Genomic DNA, 11,409 nt, shown 5'->3' with positions numbered 1-11,409 from the left:
TTTGCATCCTTCTTCCTATTGCTCTTCAGGAGATCTCTCTCTCCCTGAGTTAATGCATTGAACTCAGTTTCATCTGCTGGTTCTTCAAAACCATCTTCAACTATTTCCCATAAATCTTGAGAAGCAAACAAGGCTCTCATAGTTATAGACCAGTAGTCATAGTTCTTCCCATTAAACTGTGGGAGCTGGGTATTAAACATACCCATACCAGTGCTTGTGCTAGCCATTCCTTGACTGTGTATGTTAAAAACTGACTGTCTCTTCAGTAACAAACAAGATAGCTATGAAGAATACCTGAATCCTTTGTTGTCTGAGTCTTCTAACTGCCTGAGATGTTTTGCTGCAGCTACAAACCTTCTCCCTTCAGCTTCTTTAACTTCTTTAAAGAGCCTGAGCCTGCTCTGATACCACTGTTGGATATTTTTACATGGAGAAATACCAAAACCAAAATAAAAATTCACCACAGAGACAATGCTCTGTTTACTCTGTCCAGGATCTTTTGCAGACAACCTCTTAAAACCAAAATGACTCAGAAGACACCATTACACAGTCACAAAGACATTTCTATTAATTTAGAACAAATCACTGATACATATTTCTTCCTCTGTCCAAAGAGGGAATCACAAAAAAAACTCTGTTGCAGTCACAAATTTTCCACTACTGTGGATATTACATAAAACAATTTCAAAACATACCTCTGTTTTTCAATGCCAGACAAACACTACAGCACTGCTGTGCATATATAAAAAATAATCGCACTGTTGTGCACCAAGACAACACACACTGCTTTTTGCAGCCACCATACATACCACACATAAAAAAACTTACGCCCGCACTTACATAACAACATAAAAGAAACACGTATTGAAAATATAACGTGTGCCCATAACAATATTAAAGGGCCTCACCTAAACTACATAAAACATATATATAAAAAATATATAATAATATATGTGGGACGTGTGCCCATGACTAAAATTAACGCCTCCACCTAATATCTACGAAGACACATTAAAGACCATTGATTCCACTACGGCGGTCAACGGAAAAGTCATTCACTCCACGTAAAAATTGATTTGACCTAGGCCTGTATGCAACTTCGGAGATTGACGGCTGACAACACGCAAGGAGATCGGACGGCTGGAGTGGATATCGGAAGGCAGTTTAATGCTGGGCTTTACCTCCCGATATGTCAGAGTTGCTTACGTCAGGCGAGAGCCACGTGCCTGCACCAAAACGCATCGGAGGCCAATATACGGAAACTGCTTTTCGTTTGATAGCGGTGCGATATCCCTTGGCGGTTTTATGGTTTCATTCGGTGGTTTTGGGCTGCGTACGTAGGCAGCGTTGAAATTATGATTTCAACAGTGTGTACCATGGAGCTGTTGCGGTGGGCTTCCAGGCTCTAAGATTTTTTGGTGATAGGTAAAATTGTGGAGTTCTTAAGTCTTGTTTTGCGTCAGTTAATTCGGTTAGCCTGCAGGACGGTCAACCGGGAAATTGGAAAAGGAGAGCATTCGTAGTTGCTCATACTTTATATTGGTTTTTTTTTTGTTAATTCCTTTCCTTGGTTGTGAGGTGTAAGTTGGTCTTTCGTTAGGTTGTGAATCTTTTGCACTAGACTAAAGTGTTGCACTAGACAAAAGTGATTTTGCAAGCAGTCTTTTTGGCACTCCTTCTTAACCAACAACCGCAGGTTTAGTTTTTCGTGTGTGGGTTTTTTTTGGGGGAGGGGTGGAGGGGGTGGCGAGGTTTGCATGTTCAATTGTGGCTTGGTGTTAGGAGGAATATTGGGGTTGAAGCCATATAATCATTGTAAAGAAGGTGCATTTCCCTAGAAACTAGTAGTATGGGTTTTATTCATTCTATTTGGCTATATTTTAATGATTATTTGGTTCTCTCGGAGGATTTGTCTGAAGTTGGGTGGCGGATAGTTCTCTAGTGGTTGGGAGTTTATTGTCGAGTTGTCTGTGTGAAGTTGGGTGGTGGATAGTTCTCTAGTGGTTGGGAGTTTATTGTCCAGTATATATTGAGGACTCTCATGCCCAATGGTTGATTTGGGTATCTTGTTCATGATTGGGTTTTATTTTAGTGCCAACTAGTTATAGTTGGCGGTACTCATGTAAGTTTGTGGATCAGAACAATGGAGTCGAGGGTTGGGGAATTTCTGTATCCATCCTAGTTAGGCAGTTGGAGGTTATGGATTTTATCTTGGATGACACCCGTTCTAATCATTTTTTGATCCTTAGCCCTTGCAACTTGTGGAATGCTCAAACCTTATGTGGTCTTCTCGGATGGTGTGTAATGCATTTCAATTCAACACTTCAATATCTTGGTCATCCATGCCACGACAAAGAGCCTGAGCTAGAAGGGTGGGAGGGGAGTGTGCTTACTATTAAGAATAAGCCCATCGACGTTAGACACATGTGCATCACCTTATAGAGGACTTTACCTCTTACTACAAGAAGTTCAGACACATCGAGGTTAGACACGCATGCATCACCTTATAGAGGACTTTACCTCTTACTTCAAGAAGTTCACTCTTGCCCATATTCAAGAAGAACTTTCCTACGAAGAGGGGGAAGCCTCTTCTCATGGGCTCTCCCTCTGTGACGCTGAAGTTTGAACTGAATGGGCCAATTAGATCTTGAACACAAGTCACACTAGTGCCCGATTCAACCAGTGCATGCAAACTATGCATTCCTATTAGTAAATGAGGTGAACCTTGCTGGATTGGCACTAAGCCCATATGGACATTCTCCACCAACTAGAACACATGCACAAGAATCTAAGGGTAGCTGAGAGGCTGGAAAAGATTGAGAAACATGTTGACATTCCCCCAGCAACAAGGAAAGCAATAGAGGGCGCAAAATATCCTATCCAAATTGCAGGCTTAGATTTATGATATGGTGATGGTTTTCTATTACTTACTTTTGTTTGAGGCCAATTAGGCCATGTCTTAGCTTTAGTTTGAGTCTTTTTTCCTTTAGTTCTCATTTTTCTCTCACTATTATAAGGAGTTTCTATTTTTTTATCTTGGTCTGGTATCCCATATGTGAGACTAGATGAACTTTTGTAATCTTCTATGTAAACTCAAGTTTATATATATATATATATATATATATATAATTTTCAAATATATTGGACAAAATTATGTAACAATATAATAAATTTCATAAAAAAATATTATTTTAATTAATTAAATTAATAAAAATAAAATATAAATCACTGAGCTGAGAGGCTTATTTACAAGCGAGTATGAAGGTGATGTGTAATTTTGTTAGTTCTCAATGTGGAGTTGACATGTGTCCCTTTTACAAAATATATTCTTTAAATTGAAAAATAATGTCAATTATAACCCAAATAAAAAACAAATATACATATTTGATTAGTTTTACTTAAAAGTATTATAAGACTTAGTCCCACTCTAAGTGTTCTTGCTTTATTAGTTGTTGAGATTACAACTCAATACAAAGGAGATATGATAAAAATATTTTACTAATTCCATGTTCATATGAAATAAAAAAAAATTATATCAATTTTTAAATATTTTTAAAAGTAATTTAAACAAAAAAAACAAATAAAGTTGATATTATTAATATTTTCATATTTCAATTGAATACATAAATAAATAATTTTAATACCTATGTTATATAATTTATTTTATTATTTCAAAAAAACATAAACATATATATATGAACCACAGTAAAATAATTTAATGTGCAAAGAGGAAGTAATGGAAAGTAAAAAAAAATCAATTCCTTCCTTATAATAGTAATAAGAGAGATGTATAATTAATTCAATTCTTATATAAACTAATATATGGCATTTAAAAAAGTTAATAATAATTAAAAAATTCAACGTGCATTAAAAATATAATATTTCAATATATAAAATTGAGTAATATTAAAATATGTTTAAAAATATATTATTTGAAAAAAAAACTTTAATGTCTACAACCTAATCTAGAAATAAAATATCTGAATCTTCATGTTAATTAAATTATTTCAATGTCAATAATTTACATATTATATATGGTTTATTTAATAATAATAATAATATATCTATATATTTTATAAAGTAACTGAAAAAATTAAATTATTATTGGTATAGCATTTCAAGTATAATTATTTTACATTTTGACCTTTTTATTAAGGATTAACTTTAAATAGAGAAAATATTTGTTGGAATTGCATGTTTAGGCTATTTTATTCCATGTATTCATGCGATTTTCAAGGGGTTGAACCCATTTATGCATTCAAAAAATGAATCGCTCTTGGCTTTTGCTACACCCTTGATTAAGATGGATCAATATTTATTTATATATATAACAAGGAGCCACTGTTGTGGCGCTAGTCCCTGCCGGTTAATAGAAGTGTTTGGTGAGTTAATATGATGAGATTTAATAGGTGTTTAATTTGCATTATCATTAGAGCTAGTTTGCATTACTAGTGTGTTGTAGGCATGCTTATTTGTATTAAGATTTAGTGAATTGGATAGCGAATTGTTGTATGGACTTTTTGACTTTATGCAAAGAGTGAAATATAATGAACTTTGCGTTTGTTAAGAATTGTGATAAATGTAAGAATAGTTTTACATGTAATTTTCCAATGTGTCATGATTTAAAAAGTGTTTAGATTAATAATTAAAATGTAATAAAATTTAAGAGTGAATCATGGAAACCTTGACGGGGAAAAAGTATAAAAGGTAATAATAATGCATTATAATGTATGAAGAATTAGAGAGTGTTAAAGTAAGTAATGTATTTTAATAAGCATGGGGTATAAAATATATTTAAATGCATAATAATGAATTCATGGTGCATAAAAGATAGAATTTTGTTATTTTTTTACATTTGAATATTATGGAAATATTCATAAAATGATAATGAGCAAATAAACATTATTATGAATATAAATTTGTTAATTAAATCCGTGGTGCAGAGTGTTCAATATTTAGATAAATGATTGTCAAAAGTCAAGGAAGAACTTAAGCATTTAAAAATTATGGAGTCTTGAAGCCATAATTGAAAGATTAGATATCTAGTAACATGTTTGGACATAAGTGATTCCATTGGGGTTAATGTCAATGATTGGGGAATTATTCCATGGTCAAAAGAACAAAAGATATATTTATTTAAAAATATTGTTTACCATAACTTTAGTGTGAACTTTAAATTTGTCCAATTACTAATTAGCAAAGAAAATAAACCCTGCATCTAATTTCTAATTAGTAATTTGTTGCATTTAATTAGTAATTTTGTTGTGATGCAAAAGGACATGACTTTTGGTCTTTTTTATAGTTTTGGGTTAGTAAATATAGTATCTAAGTACAATAGCAAAGCAATTTTGATAAGTTTATTTTATAAATTAAAAACTAAAATAAAGAGATTAAAATTAAAAAAACATTTAAACTCTACGAGTTGAAATGTAAATTGATCATGACCTGCAAGAAAAAATTCATTATCTTTTGGTGTTGTATACTCTTGCTTTTTGCAATATCTGTGTTCCATTTAAGCAAGTTAGTTTTCTTATTGAAATTTTTTCAAAGTATAATGAAGGCACTTACATCACAGATAAACAGATGCCATTAAACATAGTTGTTTTTCTATTTTGTGATTATCTTAATTAGGGAGTATAGTTTAATATAATTCATTTATTTGACATAACATAAGCATAGGAGATATGATGACATATAGAATGACGAAATTTGGGATAATTGAAAATAATAAAAGAATGGAGATTGACTATACCACTTCAAATTACTCTATTTATTAGTTAGAAATAATGTTTTGACACTTCAAATTACTCTATTTATTAGTTAGAAATAATGTTTTGACACTTCAAATTACTCTATTTATTAGTTAGAAACTATTTATTAGTAAAAAATAATGTTTTGACAGTTCAAATTACTCTTTATTAGTTAGAAATAATGTTTTGACAGCTTGATTTTTTAAAAGTTATTATGTTATTAAACTTTATACCTGGTGACAAGAAAGGCTTGCCTTGCCATAAGCTAATTATTGCAGGTTAATACAACTGGGAGGAATGATATTACATGTTATAAATTATGAAAGTCATATTCAATTAATAGTGTTTTAAATAAAAAATAGATAACAGTTCATTTCAATGTGCGAATCTTTTTATTCAAGGAATTTTATTTCTTTGTGATTGGAAGTGTAGTCTTTCCATTATGAATACTGAATAATAAAAATATTATAGGAAATTTATACTTAGTTAAAACTATAAATAATTTAATAGTTATAATTAAATATAAATGGATAAGCAGTATTTAATATTATATGGGTAATTTAAATCATAAAATGCATTATTTATTTAAACAATGCAAGATAGAGTGTGATATTACAATTAAATAAAAATAAATAATAATAATAATTTTATATTAGATCAGAGATATTGAAATTTAATTAAACATTAGCATAATGAATCAAGAGCCATAGAGACAAAATAAAAACTGCCAATGCAATTTTTATTAACTAATAATTAATGCATTAAACATTGGCATAATGAAAAAATATTGGACCAGAGATATTGAAATTTAATTAAACATTAGCATAATGAATCAAGAGCCATAGAGACAAAATAAAAACTGCCAAAGCAATTTTTATTAAGTAATAATTAATGCATTAAACATTAGCATAATGAATCAAGAGCCATAGAGACAAAATAAAAACTGCCAATGCCAATTTTTATTAACTAATAATTAATGCAACATTCCACTAGATGAATGTTCACATACAAGATGATCATTTAAGAACATAGGATTTGTGCTGTAACATTTTGCCTTCTGTCAATACAATGTCATTTTGCCAGCAATGACAGCAGTTCATTCCAAGTCTGCATGTTTCAAACATTTCAGTTGAAGGGGATCCCATGGAATTTGCAGAAATTTATGCTTCTTTATACTAGCTTAACCGCTGAATTTTAACAAGATCATTTCCAGACTTTGCTAGAATGGCTGCAACTGTGCGTTCAGATGTTACAACTTCAACTGTAGTTTTTGTGATAAGCTGACCAGCTGCTGTCACACTGCCAAAGGTGATATACAATGTCAAGGACATTAGCACAGAAATACTGATCAGCAAAAGCACTATGATAGTAGCAATTGACAAAATTTTGCAAATGTTATGTACCTTTCAAATGTGGCAGAAGTCTGTTGACAAAGAATTGGGTCCTCAAACTCAGAGAGATTGCCAATACTGTTTATATTGCGATTTGACTGAATTTTGAAACAAAGCATATAGTTAGTACTGCAGGGGTTCGTGTTTGCAGACAGATTTATGGTTGTCACACTGCCAAAGGTGATATACAATGTCAAGGACATTAGCACAAAAATATTGATCAGCAAAAGCACTATGATAGTAGCAATTGACAAAATTTTGCAAATGTTATGTACCTTTCAAATCTGGCAGAAGTCTGTTGACAAAGAATTGGGTCCTCAAACTCAGAGAAATTGCCAATACTGTTTATATTGCGATTTGACTGAATTTTGAAACAAAGCATATAGTTAGTACTGCAGGGGTTCGTGTTTGAAGACAGATTTATGGTTAATTATCTTAAATAGAAATTTAATTGAATCAAGGAATCTGCTTTTGTTCTAAGAAATCAAAATCAAAAAGTAGCAACAGAGGGATAGTAGACGAATTGTTGGCAAATGTTGGAAAATGTCTGAGGGAGATCAAGAACTGCATACAAAATTGTTGCACTTGTTTGTTGTGGATTGCCTGAAATTTCAATCAGTGATTCAGATTTTCCTGGTCTAACTTCAAGAAGATTAACTTTGACATGAGAAATCTGACCATACAAAGAAAACATGATCAGTAAATAAAGTGTGTTCATAGCAAGGCATCAACAATTGAGCTTGTTATTTGAGCATGCAAGAGTCCATGGTTATTTGAGCATTATAAGTTAATGGGATTGTGGTTGAATACTGAGGGTTTGTCTTAGCTGTGGTTGGCATGCGCTGTGGTGGTCTGATTGGCGGCCAGCTGTTCCTGCTCGAGATGCTGGAAAGTTCGGCTTGGGTTTTACTGTCTTCGTGGCCTTTGGGTTTTACTGTCTTCGTGGCCTTTGGGTTGGTATTATTACTTGCTTGTTTATCTCTGCAGTCTGTCTGATTTTTCGTCTGTGGTGGAGTTCCTGGTTGCTCGGATATTGTTAGTTGCTTGTTTAGCTCTGCAGTCTGTGCAATTTTTCGTCTGTGGTGGTCTTGTGGGCGGACAACTGTCCCTGGTCGAGATCCTGGAAAGTTACTCGACTTGGGTTTATTGTCTCTTCGTTTGCCTCAAGAGTCCATGGTTATTTGAGCATTATAAGTTAATGGCATTCTGGTTAAATACTGAGGGTTTCTCTTACCTGCATGGCTTTTATGAGCGATATAAGCTAAGTCGAACCAAGGTTTTGGAGGTTGGAAAGGTTGATTTTGGGGGTGGAAAGGTTTTGGGGTGTTATTGGGGGCCTCGCATCGTTGGAGGTGAAGGGAATGTGGTCCGGTGACTCCCAAGCCGTTGTGTAACGTTGGTATGAATCGGACCGTGTTCGCGCCCTTTGGGTTATTATTGTTACTTGGTTGTTTAGCTCTGCAATCTCTGCGATTTTTGGTTTGTATTTGTTGTATTGTCTGCGCTGAAAAGACAATGCGGTTTCTGCCGGCCGTGATGCTATGGACTTGTCTTAGCTACATGGGTTTTATGGAAATTTCTGTAAATGTCGGTTTTGACCGGCATTTGGAACGAGACAACCTGAGTCAAGCTATGGAGTGTATTCAAGGTTTTTCGGTTGTATAATTTATGTGTATGTTTACTTTGGTGCATAATGTTTTTTTAAGTTTGTAATTCTGTTATGGATTTATGGATATTCGACTTTGATATTACTCCTAGAACGGAAGGTTGCTTTGTTGACTAAAGCTGTATAAGACTAAAACACATGCCTAAGATGGCTTGTTGCAGCTTTGCAATGTTGACGAGATCTGTTTTGATTTGCAAAAACAATTTATTAGAAAGTGAGTATTGTACATACCTCAACCAATTGATCAGTTTCGAAAGCACACCGAGGAAGCTGTTCTCTTTGTAATATTCTAATATTGGCAACTGTTGTGTGCCTCATATCAGAAGTCAGTACAGCATCCCTGCCAATTAGACAACACAATTTCAAAATAAGATCAAGTTGCTGAAACGTACTTTATCATATGCAATCCTATTACTGGTTACAGAACTGTATCTGCGATCAAACTTCAGATTCACGCTAACTAGTTAAACATGAGAATGCAGAAGGAGAGATCAAAAGTGTGAGGCTACAAAGCCATAAACTTTTGGCGCAAGGCCTGTAGCATGTGCTTTTCAATGAGGTCTAATAGAAACATTGGCTGAAAATATTGCACAATGTTGAGGATGTAGGCAATTAAATGCAAAGAACCGACTAGAAATTTTAGGCACGCGTTTCATAAAAAGTTTTAAGTCCGCTTGCCGAAGTACTCCAAAGGTAGCTTCTGCATAGACAACACTGTGTGTGAAGTGCACTTCAAATGATATAAAAAATGAAATGGGTTGAGGTAAACTTACTGCTTGGACATTCTTTATCATGGTTATTTTAAAACGCCAAATAAACCTTATTCTCCGCCCCATAAACCTTAATTCGACTTAGGAAAAACGCCAAATATTTGCAAATATCGCCGCGGTCAACCCAAAGTCAGCGATCTATCGATCGCTTATAGTCCTCGGCAGGGACTAGTAACTATGTGTCATGATCTTTGTTTTTTTATTCTCGAGTCAAATGAATGCAATTAAACTAAAACAGAATGCACACAGAATCCAGACTAACACGTAGCAAAGTTTTAGAGACATATATGTAAAACCAAGTGAAGCAGAAAATATACGTACTTTCACGTTGAACTGTGAGCGGTTCTGTTTTAGAAGATAAAGAATTGCAAAAAAGTCATTTCTATCTATATCTGAATCCAACAGAATTTGATGCGGTGGTCCATGCGATGGAAAAATTTGACAACTTAGGTAAGCTAACAGAAATATTTGGGAAAGAATAAACACATGTAACATCATCATGATGCTCTGTGACGAGTTGCACTTTGCATCATCAAGTGCACTTGCTCATGCAAATAAACTAGTTGAGTCAAAACAGTAGTCAAATTATGCAAGACTGAAATAACATGGAAGTGTAATCTAAAACATCTGAACTCAATTTTGCATCTAATAATATGTTGAGCCATAAATAAAACAAAGATGTTTGGATAAGGTATTTGCAAAAAAACCTGAAAATAGTTGCAAACAGAAAGAAGCATCAAATAGTTGCAGATTGCACTTGCCTTATGTGAGCAGGGAAGAACACAATTTCAATATAAGATCAAGCTGCTTAAAGGTGTTTTATCGTATGCAATGCTATTGCTGGTTACAGAATTCTATTTGCGATCAAACTTCAGATTCACGCTAACTTGAGCCTCCTTCTACCCTGATTGAAGCTGTTTTTCTTCTGATGCATCACCAAGTAAAACAGAACGTCAACAATGCAGCACAATATTCAAACTGATATAAAAGTGGTTTCCAACATTAATGCAATTGATATATCTATCCATTTAGCTAACCAAAGTATGCAAAAGGTATCACCCCATAAACCTCGTTCAGACTCCTTTATATTTGTAGATGCAGAATAACGCATTTTATGAAGATATGTACCAATATCATTAACACGATGTAACTCGTATAGGAACTCAGGTGCTAGTTCATATTGATATGACTGTATTGCTTCAACGTCATTGTTCTTTAAGCAAAAAAGAAAGTGGTCTATTAACGCATTTCGCAATTCATTTGAAGTATAACGAAAATGTAGAAGCATTTCGAACGAGTCAAATAGACAATCTCCTACAGTATATGAAAATGCATTTAGTCTAAAAAGACCATTTCTTTTTAATACAATATCAATGTTGTCAGGCAAAATGCATTGCAATCTGAATTTGTAATTGTCAACATCTATTATTTCTTCCATTATGTGCAATTGCTTACCACAGTTGGCTTTTGCAATTGTCTTGTACAGCTTTGCAAAAAATATTGATGAAGTTAGCAAAAACTGAACATGACTGTCATCGATAGGCCACCAAACCCCCCTGAAGCTTCTCAATGCCAAAGTGTTTCCCAAAGAACGATGTCCCTTTTTCAACAAAACTACCAATGCAAACATTTGCAGTTTCGTTGAAAAAGGGGGATCGTTCTTTGGGAAAGACTTTGGCGTTGAGAAGCTTCAGGGGGGTTTGGTGGCGTGATCTGACATATATACATTTAAATATAGATATGTAAAAAGAGGAGATATATATAGTAAACATTAATATTTTAAATAGCAAATAGCATATTTGTATAGTTGCCATACATACCTTTTCAAAACA

The sequence above is a fragment of the Pinus tabuliformis genome, chromosome 2_2, assembly GCF_031772625.1.
Source record: "Pinus tabuliformis cultivar Carrire ecotype Pingquan chromosome 2_2, CPIR1, whole genome shotgun sequence".
Classification (NCBI taxonomy): domain Eukaryota; kingdom Viridiplantae; phylum Streptophyta; class Pinopsida; order Pinales; family Pinaceae; genus Pinus; species Pinus tabuliformis.
This window is presented reverse-complemented; position numbering follows the sequence as displayed.